Here is a 21,839-nt window from a genome sequence, read left to right as displayed (position 1 = left end):
ATGTATGAATAGCTGTTGAATATGAATTGAAATAAATTTACTTGTTTTCGCACAAGCAGCATCGGCTTTAGAAACAATACCTTCGTTAGATTTGAATCAAATGAGGTGATTTCTCTTTATTGTCATTTTTGAGCTTCCTATGTTATATTTGAAAAAACAATTTCAAAAGTTACGTCGAAATATTCTTAACGTCCACTTAACCCACCTCTTCAAATGAGTCGTTGTGAGCTTGCCGTGAGGGAAAGTAATGACGTCATGAGTGACGTTTTCGCCGCGACCACAACGAACACGACCAAATGACCATGATGTTTGTTGTGAGCGTTTAGTGGAACGCACGGTAAGCAATGTTCTGTCACAGAACACCCTAACTACATTCTGTGCTACGGTGGTGCCACGCCACGTATACAATACGGTTGGATTGCAGGCATTTGGTATTTTGGTTCACGTCAAAGTGTATTATGACTTAACTTTGAGTGAAGTGAAGTGAAAGTGTATTATGACTTCCAAAGAAATTTTCATGTTTAAGATTCTCCTTTTTTGATTTTTTTTGATAAGTGGAAATAGAATATATGGACTGGGATAGCTACTTCTTCTGAAAGATCAGAAGTTCTTTTGTGAAATTTCACAGCAACTTAACAATGGAATTTTACCTGACGTAAGATGGGGTATCTTTTTTAGTAACTAGAGATTGTATTTGATTTTAATAAAGGCGGCATTTTTTTTTGTTTTAGCTATGCATTTTACAAAAACGTAATACAAAGCTTTCTTGAAATTTTCAATATTATCAAAACTATGTTCCTGTATCAAGAGGCAAACATTTGAAGTGTTCATTTCTCATTTACTTTTAAACAAACGGTCCAAAATTTATTTTTGCACAATCATACCAATAAGGATATTTATGGATTGTTTATTCTCTCTAAGTATGGGGTTGGAGATGGATACACAAAATCCCATTTTCAAAAATAGATTTTTACCAAAGATGCAGAGCATTTGAAAAGATTAGCTGTTGAATACTTTAATCCTCTTCAATATCAACTTTTTGTTTTCAAGAGAAATATCTGATGTTTTATATTACTTTGGTTTTTCAAAAGATTTAATTTCTTTTTAACTCAGTAGCTTTTAAGTTATAGCTCATCTAATACAAGCACATTGCTCCAAGATTATAAAAGTATACATTTGTACATAAGATAATATTAACAATAGTTCGAGGAACAAATGGACTAAAGTAAAAATCACTCGTCAAGTCGGTCACTTGTGAATAAAAGCTTCGACATTGATCGCTGAACAGGATTAGTCATGTCTTTCATTGTAAGGTAACTAGTTGAAACCTGAATGAAAAAAAAAGCATTTATGAATGGAAAGGAAGATGAAATCGCCTATACTTATTTAGATTTGTCTTTCAAGGAGAGTCGAGTCAAGAAATGCATTAATGTTTTACTCTCGACACAACTGATGATATCTATGCAGGTCAAATCAGCAACGTCTGGCGTTAGATTATAAATGCTTTGTTTTTGAACTCTGGTTTCAAACATTTGCCTCCAGGTGAACAAGGAAGAATCTTGTTCTGCAGTTGAATGTTGAAGCTCGGTTTTGCAACATGACTGCCTTGAGTGGCAGTGTATTAGTGGATTCAGTCTTCTGTCTATCCGACAGAAGGCTTCTTCATTAGGGGATATGTTATCTTGCTTACTTATTCAGTGTGTGGGATTTTCCCAGATTTTTCAACACCTAAATGTTATCATTTGCCAACTTCAATTAGTGAAAAAATCATTTTTATAAATTGTAAGTAGTGCTTCAGCCCAACCCATTGTAGTATATTTTCAATAAATGTTTTGGGTTTATGTAAATTGACATAACTTTTTTATTCACTTGCCAATTGAAATAAATCAAACACTAAATATGAACTGAGGTTTTCCACAATATTTTATTGAATGTCACACTTAATTGCTTGAGCTGTTTCTGAAAGAAGGAAACGAGAGAGAGGGAAATATTCTTTATTGTTTGAAGAACAAAAATTCCAATCGACAAAGCATATTTTATGTCAGTGGTTTAAAAAATAGACACAACAAAACACATATCAGTCGTAAAAGATGACCCTAGGAATTTTGTATGATAATATGAACTCATTTATTCAAGGACTCTTATAGTCCGAACTGTGCCACATTATGACACAGACAAAAAGAACCCCGCACGTCTGTTGTGTAAAGTGGTGACCAGTCAAATTACCTGAAAGTTTGGTATGTTTTTGTACTGCGCTTAGTAACCAAAAGTGTCAATGCGCCCAATCCAATCCTACGGGGTGTTGAATTTGAAAATTGACCAGTTTTCAAGATTAATTTTTTTAAAAAAGTTGAATTGGATTCCTGTTGCATACAGACATTCACTACATGTCCTCTTAACAAATTAGTGGCTACATAAGATTTGAAATATTTATATTTACAAGGTGATTCACAAATGTATGATTTTAATTTTTTTAATTTTTAATTTTTCTACTGTGACGTCAGAGAAGCATATTTTTGATAGGTTCTCCTCGATATAGTATTATGACGAGAAAATGTTGCACAGTACACATTTTTGCATAGAGAGGAACAGTAGACAAAATCATTTTTTTAGGATTAATTCAAATCCCTGTATTTATTGAATCATTTATTGAATGTAACTATTTTTTCACTATATATTGATTTTTATAACATCTGATACTATGACCAGTTTTTGAGATACAGGACATTAAAATGGAGAATTACAGAAATAATAACGATTGTTGTCATTCATTGAATCAAATTGATGAGTTTCTTCTTCAAATTGAAAAGCTGGATTGATTTTAAGTTGCACCCATGAGTTCAAATGTAAGTTTTGTTCAGATGTACAAGCAAACGTTCAGCTGAAAGGCGAATGTTACGAATATCATGATATCACATATCATTAGAGCCATCTAACTGTCGTTTATAAAAACTTTAAAGGCAATTCTTGTAATACTTGAGACTTAAAGAGTTCCGTAGGATAGAATATACTTAAATAGTCCAGCTGCTTGAAATATTTTGACCATCCATCTGGATGGATTTACCTCATTGCATGATCAGTGATAGTTTAACAGATGAATATCTCCCAAGAAATGCCTTGACCTACTTTGTAATTCCTCTGTATTCACAGTTGTTTTTGTATTACTTATACAAAGATATAATAATGATGGTAATGTCTTTATCATTTCCATTTATTAGATACTAATTTTTGGGAAAGAAAGTTTTCTGGCTTTCTACTATTCCATCTTGATACAGAAATAAATATTGAATTACACAGTGTCTCATGTAAGTGAAATTTCACCATTCATTTAGTATATTGTGTAGAAACCCTGTGAATGATATCTGACATAATTCCATAACGAACGTTTGTCATACAAACTGAGTAGAGTAGTGTTTTCTGTATAATTCAGTGTTCATATAAGAGTATTTGTTTCGAAAGAATTTTTTTTCATGTAATTTAATGTTTATATGAAAGTAGCTGTTTTAGGAAGGCTTTTTCTTCCAGTTTTGTGTCTGAAAGTTACTTCTTTGCATAATCTACATATCTGTGTATAAAGTTACTTTTTTTTAAATTGATTACTTCCTTCTTTTCTTTGGAAGATTCTCACATTTTTCTGTATCAAGATGGAGTAGTAGAAAGCCAAAAACTTTTTTTCCAAAAATTGGTCACTCCTTAAAATATAATCCTTTCAAATTAAACAAGATTCCTTTTGGCCGGGATTTAATCAAATAGGTGAATGAATGTCATTACGATGTCATCGATGCCATAATTAGATCAAACTTGTTCCGTGACATAAAAATCGTATCCATGAATGAAATGTGTTTTCTACTTTTTGTAGTAACAGGTCTCTAAAATAAATTGTTCTTCCACTCAACCTTCATAAATTATCAGTAATGATTTTAAATCTAGGCACTGTCTTTCATTTTCATAATAAAAAGTAAAAAAACAAAATAAAGTTTACTGAGGTTGCTGTTGTTTGAATGTTGCTATATTGAGTAGAGTAGATCTGTAAAGTTAAAATCTAATTCATCACTATCATTGATTTATGATAAGTTGAGTAGAGTAGATCTGTATAGTTAAAATCTAATTCATCAATATCGTAGACCCGTTTTCAAAAGAGAACGCTTGTTGACTGCCCCCGCAATTTATATAATGAAATGTGTCATTTTTGTGCACTGGAACCTTGACTTGTATATAACGAACTTGAGCATTCACGGTCGTGATACTCGATATGCTACTGCTCTGAGACTCCCTTCACATAAGAGTGATCATTTCAAAAAATCTCCATTATATAATGCCATACATTTTTATAACAGACTGCCACTTTCTATAAAGAGGTTGAATTCTTCAACTTTGTTCAGTAAGAAAGGTAAAAACTCATTACTGGACAAATGTTACTACAGTAATAAGGAATATTTGGAGGATTCTTTCACAGAAGGATAATAAGATATATAATCGTTCTAAATTTTCACTTGCTGTTTTGAGTTTCAGTGTTCTGACTGGCGATTTTATCGTTTTTTTTTAAATATGTGTGTACATGTTTGTAAATATATGTATATATGTAAATATATACATATGTATATTTATTTGACTACGGCAAGCAAAATTGCCACATTTTTTTATTCATTTTTTTAATTAGCATTTTATATATCTATATGTACCTATACCTTTGTATATGCAAATATTAATTTTTATTCAAGCTTTGATCCCATAATTTTATTCATAACTGACGTACTGTTTTTTGTAAATAATCATTGACCTACCATATATACGCTATGCATCACAAATGGTGAATAAATATTATTATTATTATTTATGATAAGTTCGTTTATATAAGTGATACGATGTAGAAAGAAAAAAAAAAGAAAGAATGACTTGGGACTCACTACCTGATTACTGTTAATTTGGGAGTAAATATAACTTTAGGTGATTTTTGGAATGTGAGAAGCATTCGTGTTTCATCTTCTGGGAGATTTCATTATATATTCTGGTGATGTGAAATGAAAATGATTAATTAAAGGTTTCTGATCCAAAGGCTGGAGGAGTTGAAAGTACCTTTGAACCTCAACATGTAAATTATGTCAGAACGAAAAGTATTTTTTTATGTAGATAATATGGGGATTTATTTGTAATAATCCTATGAATGAGATTTGCACTAATAAGATGTCCCCTATTAGCTATATTCAACCATCCGATGTGTAATTTATGTCATATCCTCTGATGTCTATAAATTTAAAAAATACTTTATATATTTTAATCAACTCAGGCCTAGAATTGTTGGGTTTTTGTTTTAAAAGAGCCAATTCCATCAATCTACTTCGTCATTTTATAACAGTCTTATTGATTTATATGTTTACGTCCAATATTTTTTTTTCAGGTAACTGGCTTCACAAATTTGAAGATCGAGCTGTGCATTGCTTACAATGTTGGTTGAATGGATAGCTTCATATCGCAGTTACTTGTAATTGGATAGCCGTCAATTAGACCATCAATTAAATCGTATAATTTTCAATTGCACAAGGTAACTATGTAATAATTTGCCAAGTCATGTAAGCTATTTTCCTGAATTGAATTTGAATCTGTTTGTTTTACTGAGGTATGGGCTAGGTTATAAATGTAAAGAGGAAAATTTGACAAAAACATTCCAAACTGATTGAAAATGATTATTATACATTATACATTTCTTTATTGTCCTCCCTTCCCTTTCATTTTTTGAACGGGTCAACTGAAAACATTGAAATTTGGGATAATGAAATTAATGCATGAATACTTTACTTTGAAGTGAAATTGACAGATGAAACATTCAAGATGGCGACTGGGTGCCATCTTGGGAAAAAATTAAATGGAAAGGGGAGTCTTGTGACAAATCATTTTGAAACTCCTGACGAATACTTCATAACCCTAGAATATGAAGTCAATATCATGATAATACATTGACATTTAACTACATAATATGAGGTAATAAGCTTGAGGTCAGTTCAGAAGATGCTCGAAATGTTTGCTTTGAACTTCTTGACATATGAACAGCCTATCCGATGAATTTCACTAGTTCGGACTTCCATTGTCTACTATATAAAATGATTTGAAATCCCTGAAACAAGTAAAAGAGAATAATTAAAAAAGAATAGTTGAAAATAACAATTATATTAAGTAACAATAAACCTGAAATGAAATGATAGTGAAATAACCTACAAGTAAAAATATAATAATTGAATAAATAAATATTAAAGGAATGAAAAAAGAAAATAATAAAAAAATAAAAAGTGTAGAGATTCCAAGTCACGTTAGTTCACGACGTTTCGATTGTAGATACCAACAATCGAAACGTCGTGAACTAACGTGACTTGGAATCTCTACACTTTTTATTTTTTTATTATTTTTTCTTTTCATTCCTTTAATATTTATTTATTCAATTATTATATTTTTACTTGTAGGTTATTTCACTATCATTTCATTTCAGGTTTATTGTTGCTTAATATAATTGTTATTTTCAACTATTCTTTTTTAATTATTCTCTTTTACTTGTTTCAGGGATTTCAAATCATTTTATATAGTAGACAATGGAAGTCCGAACTAGTGAAATTCATCACGAAACATTGTCAATCACCTTCAAACAGCCTATCCGATATTCCATGCCAAACATTTTCGAACACAGTAACGTCAATATCTCTACAAATTTTTATTATTCTCTGCCGTATATCCAATATTGAAGCAGTTTCATTTTCGTACACCCTTTGCTTCAAATAGCTACATAAAAAAAAGTCCAAAGGTGTCAAATCTGGCGAGCGGGCTGGTCATTTTGTAGGACCTCGACGGCCAATCCAACGACCAGGAAAAGTAGTATCCAAATAGTTTCTTGTCCGAAGTAATGTGGTGGTGCTCCATCTTGTTGGAATACAATATCCATATCGAATTCATTAGGATTCACTTCGACGATTTCAGTGATGAGAGGGTCAACAGTAGTTTCCAGCATATTCGAATAAAGTTCCCCTGTTAAATTTTGATCAATAAATAGAGGTTCTACAATATGGTTTCTCAATATTCCTGCCCAAACGTTAATTTTTTCTGCATATTGGGAAAACCGAAAAATAAATGAGAATATTCTAACTGAATAATGATGTTTATTGTCGTATTGACATTTTTTTGTCATTTTAATAAACAAAAAATAATGTAACAAACCTTATCGGGTTGTTGGAATTGCCATATTTGGCAGATAAAAAGGAAAATTGATGGGTTTTTCTTCAGGAAATTATTAAATGTTCCCTCATTTTGTAGTAGGTGAAGATATTGATTTCATTTTCTAGGGTTGTGAAGTATTCATCCCCCCTTTCTATTTATTTTTTTTCCCAGATGGTGCCCAGTTGCCACCTTGAAAGTTTCATCTGTCAATTTCACTTCAAAATAAAGTATTCATGCATTAATTTCATTATCCCAAATTTAAATTTTTTGAGTTGACCCGTTTAAAAAATAAAAGGGGGGAACATTAAAGAAATACACTGTATATTTTATATATTGACTCCACAAGTATATTACTTTCACAGCCTCAAGTGCTGAGTTCAATTATTCAGTCTCACTTGAATCAGGAAGAAAAATGTTTGAGGAACGAGGGACAATTTTCAAATGGAGAATAGAATAGAAATTTATTCATCTTTGAAAATTCTACAATCATACTAGTCAAACAGATATAAAAATGTAAGGAGAAATATACCGTTAAATTGCCACTTTAAGTTCTAATTCAGAAATTTGAAAATTCTGCAAATAATTTGGATTTTACAAAGACACACATTTGAATTGGTGTTTTCCTTGAATAAAAAAAGCTGGTTAATTTCAATTTCAACAGATTTCTTATCTTGGCCAGATTAAATTGTTCCTAGGAATATACACCGTTGAACATTAAGGTCTTGAAATCAATAATAAGTAGTTCAGACAACTCTTGTATTCCGATAAAAAAAGAAAAATTGGAAAAATCTACAGTTCTATTCATTTTCGAGTTGGTGTATGGGGGATTCCTGAACGGTAACACAGTAGATGAAAATTCTAGTTTTTGCTGCATCTCCTTCATTTGCGTCAATGCTGTAAAACTCTTGACACTTTTCTATGGCAACTTGTATTAGACTTCCACAATTAAATTTAAAATGTAGACCTGTATTTTTTGTACCAAATTTTTGATCAGTTATGTTCATATACTGTTGTGAAATTGAACCTTTTTTCAATAATTCTGAGTCTTAGTAGTTTGATTATCATAAAATAAACTTTTTTTTCTTACGGCTGTGATAGTCGCTCGAATGAAAACAATTTTTACTCTATACCGTTGGTTAATTTTCAAAAACCCCAAATATCTGAAATCTGTTGATATCACAATCTTTTCATTTTTCCAGTGAGGATTTTCTGTCGTTTAATATGCAGAAATTTAACAATAATTTCAACTTCTTCATCCATCTTCCATTTCGATTCTCAAGATATCAGTCTCCAAATAGAAAATACAATTTATTGTTAGAGAAAAATAAGCTAGTACTAACCTCAAATTGTTTGTAACGGGATCTCATAGAAGGGGAAAAATGTCGGAATTTTATTTGTCTGGAACACACAAAACAATTCCCCTTTCCAGATATTGAAATACTCAAAATTTGAGCTCGATTAAACGACGTTTACCCGTGTCACTCGTCACTCAAAGTTCGAAAAAAAAATACAAATTTTTGTCATACATAACTTCAAAAAATTTAGATAACCAAAGCACACTTAATATCTCAAAAGAAAGCTAATGTTGTTCTTTAAAATTTATATTCTATACATAACTGTTGTCATTTTAAGTTGAACCGAGTTACAACAGCCTTTAGCTCAAAAAACGTGATCTGGTACCACAGGAGCATACTTCGTATATTTTGTTATTAAGTGGTAAATTATGAAAATTTCAAACTTTGAAGCAGAAATATAATGAAAAAAACAAGTAATACTGATGAATCTAATGACATTTTTTATTTTGAAATATAAAAATCAAGTATATAATACATACAAAACAGACACAGAAAAAAAACAGACATAGTACCTATATGAGTCGATAGTTTTACAGAGTTAACTAATCTATTCTAGAGCTTTTGTTCAAATAGTTTTTTAAACGTCAGGATATAATGCTCGGCATTTGCGTACAACTTGTAGGACATATTGCTTTTGGTCTTTATCTTTTGTCAGAAGGTTGTCGAAGCCGGCTACTAATTTAACACCAGCCATATCATAAACTACTTTTAATGTTTTGACAATATTATTTTGCGACCAGGTGTTTGGATGTTGTGTATTGAGGAAATCTGTTTTTATATTAAATTGGTTGAATAATGTAAAAATTTCTTTGGTAAGTAAATTAACCAATCCTCCATCAAGTACTCCATTTAAAATTTTTTGCTAACTTTTGTATTTACAACCCTAGCATGCTCTGAGGGTTCATCTTTGCCACTGAGCAATTTATTAGCCATTAACAATTTTTCATTGTCTGTAATGGTGGTATCAAAAAAAATAATCCCACCAACTCTCTGCATTCAAATACCACAAATGGTTCGAAAATTTGGTCAGGGCTATTTCTGCAATGTCGTCACACTCTTTACCTCATCCAGAAATTTTTAAGAGATTCTCCCTGCGTGTCTCAAGATAGACAATGGAAAATACGACACAGGTATCAGTGACAATCTAATACAAAAGCAGCAAATTAACTGAGAGCCACCTCAGAGATGACTACAAGGAGCTATTGCAGTTGATTCTCCTATTTGGTGGATCACTAGACGACAATGTTGTAGGTTTTAGAACTCCAGGAGCCATTTATCACGCTAGGTGGATGGCAAAGGCTATTTGGATACTGTTATGCAAAAATCGTCTAACCTGCAGTAAACAATTTCTGGGATAATCGAGTTAACACGTAGAGTGCCATGGTGGGTCAACGATGTCCACCAGCTGAGGGGAAAAAATAAATCTACACTGGCCGCGGTGGGTCGATATTATCCACCATGCACTTTGTAACTTCTGGCCTCGGTGGGCTTGCGTCGTCCACCAGAGCCATGCTAAATATGCAGGGATCGAACTAAGATGCTTTTAGCAAGATTTCGTCGTATTTGGTTTTTATGCTGGTGGTCAACATTGTCCACCAGAGTCAAAATATCAGTACCAAATAATTTAAAAATTTGAAGTAACTGTAACTAGTTTTTGAGCGTCAATAATCAAATTGCTCTTACAACAAATATCATAAAAACAAAAAGCTAACTAAAAATGTTCATTTATTTTAATTTCGAACTGTGTATTTCGAAAAAACATTCTAAGCAAACATGTTTGTTGCACGCTTCACAACGATATTTTGTCTTTTTTGTTTTATTCTTTGCTGAATTTCTTCCCATTTCCGTGACGTTTTTTTGATAACAGTGAGAACACAATTGTCTTTTATCGGCTTCAAATGACTTGTGATCAGTATCAGAATCGGGCAAATTATCGGGCAATATGGCACGTTTTAGGAGACCTGCAAATTTGTGATACATATCATTATAAATGTAGATAAATCACTAAGAGGGAAATATCTCCTAACCTTTTATAACCTCCTCTCGGAATTTAGTTATAGACATTTTATTGTTTGTGACCCGCTGATGAAGCCAATGAGAATTGACAATTGCTGCACCACCTACTAACTCTGTGGCAAGTTTCCGGTACCATTTGACCCCACGCCTAAGCGATGAGTTATAGGCCTTCATTTGGTCTGAAAATTTCAATAGTTACAAAACGAAATATAATTTATAAATATGATTTACCCGAAATATCAATGTAGCTTTTATGTTTATTGTACTCAATGACAAACTTAGGCTTCATAATGTCTCCTCGTCGTTTATGTACAGTCACCATTTCCGGTACATACTTTGTAGTCAACATCAGGACATCTCGTTTATCTTTCCACTTTTCAACAAAAATTCCGTTGTTACTTTCCTTTGAAATAGCTTCACCGTTTTTAAGTTTTTTATTGATAACATCTTTCGGATTGTTCTTTCTATTGCTGTGTAGTGTACCTAATATGTAAGTTTTATTTATCAACAATTCTTGAGCTTGTTCCACAGATGTATAGTAGTTATCAACACAAACTGTACGTCCTTTACCAAGTAATTCCTTGGTCAAATCAGTAACGACTTTTGTTGGAACAGTTTGATTTTCGACTTCATTTCTTTCCTGTCCACAGTAGACTTTCAAATCATATAAATATCCGCCCTCTAGACATAATTTGAATAATTTTATGCCGAATTTGTACCTTTTATTGCTAATGTATTGTTTAAATTTTATTCGCCCCTTGAAGGGAACCAGCGTTTCATCGATGCACATAATACCAGAACTCTCCTGGTATTATCGGCATTTGAAAATTTTTTTCTAAGTTTCGATAAAAGTGGACTTATTTTATGCAGCCTGTCGTCGTTCTCTAAAACAGCTTCGTTGTTAGCAAAATGCCAGGTTTTTAGAAGTAATTGGAAACGGTTTCTTGGCATTACCTGTGAAAGTCCATTTGTATAAATGAAGTTTTTTGTCTTTTATGGTGTTACTTTCGATTCGAATCAATTTGCAACGTTTTTTGTAATACCTCTTTGCAGACCTGTACATCTTTTATGAAGTATACCCTGGTCTTTGATCTTGACTTTTCCTTTTTGGTGTATGTCATTTTTTTATCTATTTCCTTAACACACCTATTCAGCAAAATACACCTTTCTTCAACTTCCTATGCTCCAAAACTGTTTGAACAACTTTCATCTTGCTCTAACGTCAACCATTTCAGTACATTTTTTTGAGCATTTACATGAAAGTTCAGCATTGAACACTCTTGGTTCCACTACTTCATTTTTCACTGTCAAATATCTCTGATTTGTGTTACATAATTTTTCTCTGTATTTATTTTCTTGATTGGCCTTCATATTTACTTTGTCTTCGGCTTTTTTTTTCTTCCTTTAGATTCAGAGGCATTATCATGTGTTTTTTTACTCATAAGTATAATTTCTTCCTCTGAGCTAGTTTCGTCTGAATGGATACTCGAGACATGACATTCCTCATCCTGAAAAGATAAATAATATTTCTACAAATACATTATAATACATTAAAATATTAATATAGTCAACATAACCTTACTATTCTACAATTTTTACTGCACCAATAAATTTATAACCGAAATGACCAGTAAAATATTTGTCTATAATAGAATGAAAACAAAACATCTTACCACAAAATAAACTCACTGAAGATTCAACAGTACAGAACATAATCCATTTCAAAGTTCAATTTAAATTGTAATCAGCTGAAGGGCAACACTGATACTGATCGACTTTACTCATTCTCTATAGGTTATGGGTAACTTTTCAAAAATAGTCTATCCCATACCAGTGGGTCAGATCATTTTTGCTTACTTCGTATACCAACACTGTTTATAATTTGTGGATTAGGATATTGTTTCATAGATGGCCCTAGAATCGCATATCGGGTTAACATTAGATCCCACAGAATTTTTCTCAAATATAAATCAATTTTCACAAAATCACTTTGAAAACTTTATTTCCATTAGCCTGTCAGTAACAGAATACCAATAAATACTTTCATTGATGATTCGGTTGATTGGTTACTGTGGTCTACATCGGTTACTGTCGGCAGCGGCATTTCAGTCCGGCTTGTTGCTAAGGCACTAACAAAAATAACGGCCAAGTTTAAAAAGAGAGCGTCAACGTTCTGTCTCGTTTACATAAGTGACATACTGCTTAGTAGTATATATATATATATATATATATATATATATATATATATATATATTGTGTATATATATATGTGTATATATTGTGTATATATATATATATATATATATATCCAACTATCAATAGAGCTTCCGTACATTTACAATTTTCTATCAATCGGGCGTCCGGTTTCAATGAGGCGTCCATATATGGACGCCGAATTGTTTCACCATGCCAGGCAGTTCAGAGGTTCCCTATCTTCCATCTGACAAAATTTCAGATGGGCGCCTATTTATCAATTTCATTGTCAAAATTATATGTATTGGCGTATATTCTAGTTGAGTCTTTTTTATTTTGGTGGCGCTCGGGAGGTACGCGTATACTTGTGCCGTATATTTTTCATACATGTGAGCGATTATGAGGCGTCCATATAACTGACAACAATGCAATAGTTTTTGCGAGAGGGAAGTCTCAATGATTTGTTAGAAATATCGTTGATTTGGTATGTTTGTAGGTCGGCGCCGGTTTCATACACAGGGTGACAATTTGAAAACTTACAAGGTCTATCTCTGAGCAACCAAATAAAATATAAGAAATCGCTGAAAACAACTTTCATAATACAAAGGGAGAAACAAATGATGTGATGACTAACTTGTTTTTTCTCTCACACCCTTGCCCCCAGCCACCACAACTTCATATTTTTGAAAGGCAACCACCTACTTGTGATACATTATCTGAAAGCTCTTAAGATATGCTCTTCAATGGTACTCTTCAAAGCTACATTCGATGCAGTAAGTTTTGGTTCATCAAATAAAAGAATTCATTCAGAATAAATTTTATTTTCTATTATTAATTTAGTAAATTTTCAAAAACATGATTTTTACCATCGTAGCATTAATATTAAGACTTGAATATTTTACGCCTCTTCTATTTTTTTTTATTCGTCTCGATAATAGATAGGGATAGATAGGGAAGGAGAGTGGCACCTTGTTTTAGAGGTCTTTCGAATACCTTTACTACTCTGTCAACAGAAAATTTTTGTGACGATTAGTTTTCGAGATAATTTGAAGTTTTAAAGGTATTTGCATTGAGTTCAACTCTTTTTAAAATAAATCAAATTGTTTTTAAGGTGCAAGTTACGTTCAGAACTCTCATAAAAAAAATAAATTTTTGCTTTTTATGACAACCTGCTAATACGTGTCCATTTGATGTCGAATTATTTGTTTATTACGAGGAGATTTCTCCGGGGGATGGGGTTGGTTACCACCATTACATTTTAGGTAAATTGAGTGGCACCTACTTATGAAGGTTGAATTGCCTCTTCAAGAAGTTGTTAATAAGAATCACCGGTTGAATTTCCATCAATGAAAAATGAACCTATAATATGATTGCCTAATATTCCGGCCCAGATATTCAACTTTTGGGGATGTTGGGTATGTATTTCTGCGTATTGTCTTGGGTTTTCATCCGACCAATAACGGCAATTGTAACGGTTCACGCAACCATTTGAATAAAATGAGCTTTCGTCCGAATAACAGATGTTATAAAGCAGTTCGGGATTTTGCATTAATATTTCACTCATGCCCTCACAAAACTCCTGTCTTCGGTCAAAATCATCCTCATTGAGTTCACGAACAAGTTTAATTTTGTAAGGATGGTATTTGTGGTTTTTAAGGATTCTCCATGCGATCATATGGCTTATTCCTGCCATTGCGGATAAACCTCTGGTACTTAACCTGGGATTGGCGATGACTTGACCAAACACTACAATCGCATTATCGTCATTCACTACCCTTCTCTGAACATCACTTTTTTCATTTAAAACCGAACCTGTCTCCCTGAATTTTGTGACCAAATCCAGAACGTGATTTCTGCTTAGGTGTTTACCAGGTTTTTGCTCGTTAAATAAAATTGATGTTTTATTAGCATTTTGGTCGTTGCCAAAAAATGAAGCAATAACTGAAACCCTTTCGGCAGTAGTGAAAGAAATGTTTAAACAAATAACAATACACGACCCGTTTCAACAAAACAATCGAACGTTGTTATTTAACAAAAAATTGATAAGAAGAACTGCTTAAAATTTTTTTTATTTAGGCATACAAGTTACCGAGTGGTCTGTCTAATGTATTATCAACATGGCAATTTTAACTTCAAATTATCTCGAAAACTAATCGTTACAAAAATTTTCTTTTAACAGAGTTGTGAAGGTATTCGAAAGACCTTTAAAACAAGGTGCCACTCGACCTACTTTCCCCATCTAAATAAAGGTCGTCGGACGCACCTCTCTGAGGGGGTGCGTACTACAAAAAATCTGATTAGTCTGAAAGGTGTCCCCCTTCAATTAGAAATCGACGTGTCCGAGCTTTTTTGAAAATCTTACTTTTTATATTCAAAAACGGCTCTGTTAGGTTTTCGTTGTTACACACTGTATATAGAAGAAAATGTAAATGGCGAAATGTATGATCACATGCTAGAAAGATCTATCGAACCTCGGATAGTTCATGAATTAGAGAATCACAGAGACATACACGGCAATTTATCTTTGAAAGAAAATGTATTACATTTTCAACAGAATGGGGAACCTTATTATTTTGTAGTTCCAGTTATTCAATGGTTAGATAATAATTATGCTGATCAATGTATTGGAAGAAGAGATTCTACTGAATGGCCTCTCACATCCCTGGACCTATCTCCTCTAGATTTTTTCCTCTGGGCCACTTACTTAAAATAGGTTGTTTTAAAGACGACGCAATCTGATTCAATAAAGCCACTGAAGGAAAGAATAATCCAAGAATGCTGAGCTATTTTCAGAGAAACATTTGCCAATGTTTCGGAATGACTTTCGGAAATGAAAATTGCGAAAGTTATAAACAATTTAGTGAAAAATAAAAAATGGGTCCAGTTTTTTGGAAATATCTCAAAAACTAATTGGAATTTTCAATCTCGAAAAAAAAAATTCGAAAAGAGGAAGAAATTTCCTATCGAAAAGACCTGACTACCGGAACTGTAGGACCAATATTTATAATTTTCCCGGAGCTCTGAAATAGAGCTCTAAATCGGGTGTTTAGCCGCGTGTAGGCCGTGCGTGTTTAGGTTAATTTTACAAAAAAAAATTTATAGCATATAAAATATATAAATTGAGGAATGAAAAAATTCAGTCATATACTCAAAAGATAAATTAACAGTAATCTGTCGGTAAAAAATTTTTAATGCAATTATTAGATTTATTATGCTATTGTTAATTAACAATTTTTTATCACTCGATTATCATTATTGCAAGTGTGATATTTTTCAAACTAAAAGTGTGGAATTTTTTTCCTTCCATAGAGTTATGATTATAACGGTTAGGAATTGATTTACTTCCAAAATATTGAAAAATTATTATTTTTCAGTTATTTATTAACCATTTACTGCATTTTTGAATTAAAAAGTTTATTAAATAATCGAAGAACAATTTTTTTTTGATTATTATTATTAGTATATTTTTTTTTCAAATCAGAAGCTACATAAACATATTTTTTTCATCACCTATTGTTTAAAAATTTGTTATAAACAAATGCGTTTATAACATATTTGAATTTATTTTGGATCCTAATCTTTAATAAAAATTATGATTAAAAAAAAATAGCGTTTCTTGAAAAATTGTGTGCAATGCAAAAAACCGCATTTGTTAATTTACAATTTTTTTACCACTAATTGTCAATATTTCAAAAAAAAATTTGTAAAAAATTAGAATAATTCGAATGAATAATTTTATAAAAAAAATCAAACTTCAGCTGAATATATTCTTTTATTAATGGAGAAAAAATGAGTCTAGCGATTTTTCATTGTATCTCCATTAGTTTAATGAATATAATAATTTAAATGATGAAAAAATAGATTGATTATAGAGCGCCAAAATTTATAAAATTCGATAAAAAATTAAAAAAATTAAAAAAAAATACAGGGTTGTTTTTCATTCATTAATTGCAACAAGAACAAAAATGAAATGAAAAAATTCATTTGTTTATTACAAATTGTTTATTTATAAAACAATGAAAAATTTTAAAAATTTTAATTTTTTTTTGTTCCAAATAATTGAAAACATTTAAAAAAAAATTGTCAACTAGTGGTGAAAATAAAAATATTAACAGTAGCGTAATAAATCGAATAATTGCAATAAACATTTTCACCGACAGATTATTGTTAATTTAGCATTTGAGTATCTGCCTGAATTCTTTCATTCCTTGATTTATAAATTTTATATGCCAAATTTTTTTTTTGTAAAAACGGCCCAAACAGGCACGGTTCACGGCGGCCAAACATCCGATTACGATCTCATTTTCAGGGCTTCGGAAAAATTATAAATATTGGTCATACAGTTCCGGGAGTTAAGACTTTATTATAGAAAATTTCTTCCTATTTTCGAATTTGAAAATCTCAATTAGTTTTGAAATAACTAAACCCGTTTTTTATTTTTCACTAAATTGTTTATAACTTTTGCTATTTTCATTTCCGAAAGTTGTCCGTTCCCAAAAACTTTCTAGACGCTATTCCGAATCGAATGACACCTCAACCATAATTTTCGGAGACTGCTGAAGAAAGTTCGGAAAAAAGCACTTCTTGATCAGATTAGTCAAGTTCAAACATAGCTTAACAATCTTTCAACAGCTACAGATTGGGGATGAGAAAAAACAGAGACTCTGTTTTTGCCCATGAAAACACCATAATCATTGGCAGGTTTAGAATTACTGAAACTAGTTCATTGTAGTTGCATAGTAGGTATCTAACTGCAGTAAAACTTAAAGCAGTAGAAAAACAGTGATGAGTGCATCCGATGTTGTTGGGATGATGACAATTTCAACTTCGAGTACGGCATGATTGTTGATCAACAAAATACTAACCATCCAGTATATCGAAAACTGATTCAGGCATTCTACGTATCAAACTCAGATACTAACTCTGACGGTTAAGAATGCGTTAATAATAAATTGTTTTGGTAATAAATGATAAAATTAATTATGAAAAATGTTTCTGTCAATTTGTAGAGAAATGTCAATTATGATTTTCAAAATAGAAAACATTCTCCGAATAATCATTTGAACATTCGAGATATATAAAAAAACGTTCATAAACAATTAAAAATCGTATTTTTTTCTGAATATCATATTATGAAGATAAAAATTTTTTGAATTCCCATACGGTCATACACAATTTATAAACAAATTGCGCTAAAACAGTTTGTTCAACTTACCGAATGTCTTTATTTGATACAGAAACAGGATATAATGATAAATATATAGAAAAATTAAAACAATATGTTATGTTACTAAAAAAAATCATAATGAACAAAATATAATGTTTTTGAACTTTTATAATGTGATCTTGTGGAGCACATTGATAAAAAGAGATTCACGTTCATTACAAGACCAAACACGACTATGATACGATATTTCATCATGGAATCCTAGTGCCTATCTTCCGGCTCCATCATCAGATCAGCTCCAGAGTACCTACCATATTGTCATCAAAATCACATAAAACTGCCAATTTTCATAACGCTACGATCTTTAAAAGATGGTTAAATTAGTTTTCTTAAATTTGACTACATAGTTACATACATACATACAGGTCGACCTAATAAAAGCGTATTAAAAACGAAAAACTCTAGAAAAAATTAAAAAATATTTAGGTCAGTCCTTAAAGAAATATTGAAAAATGCATGACTCGAAAAATCGTATACCATACACGGAAATGAATCTTGACAGGTCTTGATGCCTTCTAGATGGCTATCCTGTGTAGTGTGTATCAGCCAAATGGAATAAATATGACACTGAGTAAATATGACTGTGCTCAACAAAACACTCAGGCACGTCCAATTTTCAACAACCAAATTTTTCAATGCTCAATAACTCAGTTAACGGGAACAACAACTCGACCACGAACTCGGGCTTTGCAACCGTTACCACATCGCCTCTGATAATGTATACCGCAGTAGTAGACGAAACGTCAGGCATAAAAACCTGCAAACCACGCAAACGCTGAAAACAGATTTTACACTGTCATCTACGGCCGTGAATATTTACATTCTTTGGTAATTCATATTATTTATCCTATCGTCTGTCATTTTGGCGTCTTCAACTAGTTTGAATACTTTGAATTCTTGCTGTTTTCTAATGGAAATATACAATGAACTTTTTGTAATTAAAGTTGAACTTTCAATAATCACACCATGCATGTGTCGGTTTCACTTCTCCTATCATTATATTCGGCTCGCTTAAATATCATACAGTGTTAAAATGGAAATATGCCAACCAAGACAAAAATTATCGAATGATATTGAAAATTTCGTTATGGAATAAACTTTTCATGATCAGTCAATATCACTTGGTACCTATGTAAAAATGAAATACATACCGGCTACCTGAAATCCATACGCAATTTGTCGTTGGCACAACGCTTGTTGAAAAACAGATGTGAAGAAATTAAAACCCACTTGCTGCCTACATTTAATGCGGTAAATATTGGCAACGTTGTAAGGATTCCCAATAATCTATTTCATGTATGAAAATATACTTATTGGACTCCCTATTATCAATCAGATGTCTGATGATGGTGTATACTGAGGAGTTCTTATGAATGTTTGACGGACGGACGCTCTACTATCGAATCAATAGTGAACTCAATTTTTTTATGGTGGTAAAAATGTCATGCCAGCCTACAGAAATCAGTTTTCTAGTACTTACCATGAAATATATTCGGTAAATTCTTCAAATTATGATGGACGCCCTATCAGCGCATTCAATGTATGGATGCCATATTGATATCGGGATGTATATATATATATATATATAACGTATATATATATATATATATATATATATATATATACGTTTAATGTCATAAGAAATACATCTTGTAATCATAGATGGAACCACAATGACATGAGTTATATTATTTAATACACCAGTGACATCTCTCTCTTTAGCCACCTACAAAAAAGGAGGGTTCAAATCGTCCCGTATATATGTAATGTAACATTTTCAGAGCAAGTGTGTAAAATTTATGAAGTGTTTATATTATTGTATGTTTGTCCTCGCATATCTCAACTACTGGATCGATTACTATGATTTTTTTTTACTTTGCGAATGGTTTATCTTAGAAGTCTCAAGTTTCATCAAAATCAGTTAAGAAGTTTCTGAAAGACAGACCCATTAAATGTTTATGCACTGGCGTTTTTATTTTTGTTTAATTACGGCTTGTTTCTTATTTAATTATTTTTAACACTCTCTTGATACCAATATATTATTACAGAACAAAACCAAAATTTGAAACACGGGAACATCGCTGGTATCAAATGATTTGAATTTCGATACTAATACTACCTACGAATTTGAAATAAAAATAGCTGGCTAGCGTTAAAGACGGGCCTGGGCGTGCCGCTTCTCAGCGCGGTAGTCGCCGCCTTCCAGCATTGTAACTCTTAAACTACTTTCGGGCCCCATTATGAAACTATTTGTGAAGAAAAAATCAAAAGGGTCCAACTTTGAAAAAGAATCAATTTGAAAAATAAAGAACAAATGAAAAAAATAACTTCGGTCAGTCGGTAGCCAAGCGGTTCGGCGTGGGTGCTTTGTTCACTCACTCGAATTGACTGCCGTGTTGGGTCGGTGGTTCAAGCCCTAGTCTTAACGATCGATCTCCACTTGCTACCGTCCAACCCGTGTTAGGAATCACACGTTAAAAGGTAAGACCTCGTTAATCCTTAGCTCGCACAAGTTTCGACTTCTGAGGGTTGTCGTTCGTAGGGGTGCGACAGCTGGTTAACGGAAAAACAGATTTTTTTTTAATAAAAAAAAGTGCTTTTGAGAAGCTCATTGAGTCGACTATAGATTTCATTTATTAGTTTATCTATTATTAACTTTTATTAACTGGTACTTGTGTTTGAAACAATGCATATCTATAATTATATAATATAATCTATAATATTAATTATAGATTATATTTCAAAAATATTGTATACCTGGGTTGAGACCACATATACTACTTATAACATTGAAAAATTACTAAAATCGGAAATATCAAATAATTTTACTTGCCCGCTTCACGTTTAATGCCTCCTGTGCCAAAACAAACATTTCTATTCAAAGTTAGTATTACCCCCCGATAAACGTTTAATCTGCAATTTTCATTTTGGGGAAAGGGGGAGTGAAAACCCTAAAATGTCCATAGGACTTATTTTTAGTTGAGTAAATTGAATTATAATTTGTTTTTTTTTTTAGAATTTCTGAACAAGAACTGATGAGATTGTGGGCCTATAAGACGGAAACATCAACGTGGAGATACACTTCTGGATGCTGTGATGTAATTTCTGTTTTCAATGATGTGAATATTTTATCTTGATCTTAGTGCGTTTTCCATGTAAATGATTGAAATAAAAGTACATGAATTTGTTTGGAAGTTGGTACATCCTACAAAGAAGGATATTGGTAAATTATTGGATCTGAATTATCACAGCTAATACATTCCTTATATATTCAATTGTGGGAATTGTTGAAGGGATTTCTTATGTGTGCAATTCGATTCTGTAGTAAGAAAGAAATTATTGATGAAGGATAATTTATTATTGTTTCAACTGGTGTAACTGAAAATGAAGCATACCTGTTTGTACAGCTCATGTTATTTTTCCAAAATTTTGAAATGCAAAATTCATCCATTACGCTCATGTGCCTCCATAAGTTTTTGAAGCCAGAAGTTTCATTTACATCATTTTCAAAATGGCTTTGGATATATGTAATTCAATATTATTGAAAAAATTACATCAGTATATGAAAATGAACTAACCGTTACTTTTTACTATGAATCTTCTTTTTGATTCTCACTCTTTTTTTTCTTCCCTTCCTAAGAATTCCATCTGATATTCTGTTCAAATCGCAAGATACAGGATTTTCGTTTAGAAAAACAGATGTGAAGTGTTGTATCATTACCATTTTATATTTGTTACGAAATATAACCCGCGATCTTATAAATGAAGTATGTGGGTCACACAGACACAATTTATTGGATGTTTTTTCAAGTCGTCAGATATATGCTTTTTTTAAAGGAAAGCAAATG

General features: G+C 31.9%; 1 long non-coding RNA gene across 1 annotated transcript; it reads left to right on the top strand.

Annotated features, from left to right (window-relative positions):
- The first annotated feature begins 379 nt into the window (after positions 1 to 379).
- Positions 380 to 21,178, top strand: LOC141483567 (uncharacterized). The gene is made up of 3 exons (XR_012466155.1): positions 380 to 655; positions 5,399 to 5,542; positions 21,008 to 21,178. It is a non-coding gene; the product is annotated as an uncharacterized lncRNA (long non-coding RNA).
- Positions 21,179 to 21,839: the final 661 nt, after the last annotated feature.

The sequence above is a fragment of the Leptinotarsa decemlineata genome, unplaced genomic scaffold (assembly GCF_025532065.1).
Source record: "Leptinotarsa decemlineata unplaced genomic scaffold, Ldec_3_MD MMD2_P_RNA_scaffold_14, whole genome shotgun sequence".
NCBI classification, from domain to species: Eukaryota; Metazoa; Arthropoda; class Insecta; order Coleoptera; family Chrysomelidae; genus Leptinotarsa; species Leptinotarsa decemlineata.
The sequence above is the reverse complement of the archived record's forward strand: the minus strand, read 5'-3'. Positions and strand labels throughout refer to the sequence as shown.